At 50.8% G+C, this 537-nt stretch overlaps 1 non-coding gene across 1 annotated transcript; it reads left to right on the top strand.

Moving 5' to 3' along the window:
- The first annotated feature begins 226 nt into the window (after nucleotides 1-226).
- On the top strand, nucleotides 227-344 carry LOC123179690 (5S ribosomal RNA). Its single transcript, XR_006490555.1, has one exon. It is a non-coding gene; the product is annotated as a 5S ribosomal RNA (ribosomal RNA).
- Nucleotides 345-537: the final 193 nt, after the last annotated feature.

Raw genomic sequence — 537 nt, 5'->3', positions numbered from 1 at the left:
GCACGTTTACGGTAAGTTTTAGCTCGCTGCTCATCATTCACGCGTCTAGCGGCGGCAAGCGTGTTCTGAAAGGGGTCGAAACCATGGTAAATAGGCACTGGTGCAGTTGAACCGTGGTAAAACTCGTCTCCGTAGTTGAGCGGGAGCGGCCAAAGGAATGTGCAATCGTGTGTGTAGTGGAGCTGGGAGGGGCAAGCATAAGGGACGAAGACGGGGGTAACATGTCGGATGCGATCATACCAGCACTAAAGCACCGGATCCCATCAGAACTCCGAAGTTAAGCGTGCTTGGCGAGAGTAGTACTAGGATGGGTGACCTCCTGGGAAGTCCTCGTGTTGCATTCCAATTTTAATTTTTTTGCACCGCGTGCAAAACAAAACGCACGAGCGCGACGTATGTTTAGCACGTTTTATTATTTTGCACGTTTACGGTAAGTTTTAGCTCACTGCTCATCATTCACGCGTCTAGCGGCGGCAAGCGTGTTCTGAAAGGGGTCGAAACCATGGTAAATAGGCACTGGTGCAGTTGAACCGTGGT

This window comes from Triticum aestivum, unplaced genomic scaffold (genome assembly GCF_018294505.1).
Source record: "Triticum aestivum cultivar Chinese Spring unplaced genomic scaffold, IWGSC CS RefSeq v2.1 scaffold285370, whole genome shotgun sequence".
NCBI lineage: Eukaryota > Viridiplantae > Streptophyta > Magnoliopsida > Poales > Poaceae > Triticum > Triticum aestivum.
Note: the sequence above shows the minus strand (reverse complement) of the source record. Positions and strands in the feature narration are given on the sequence as shown.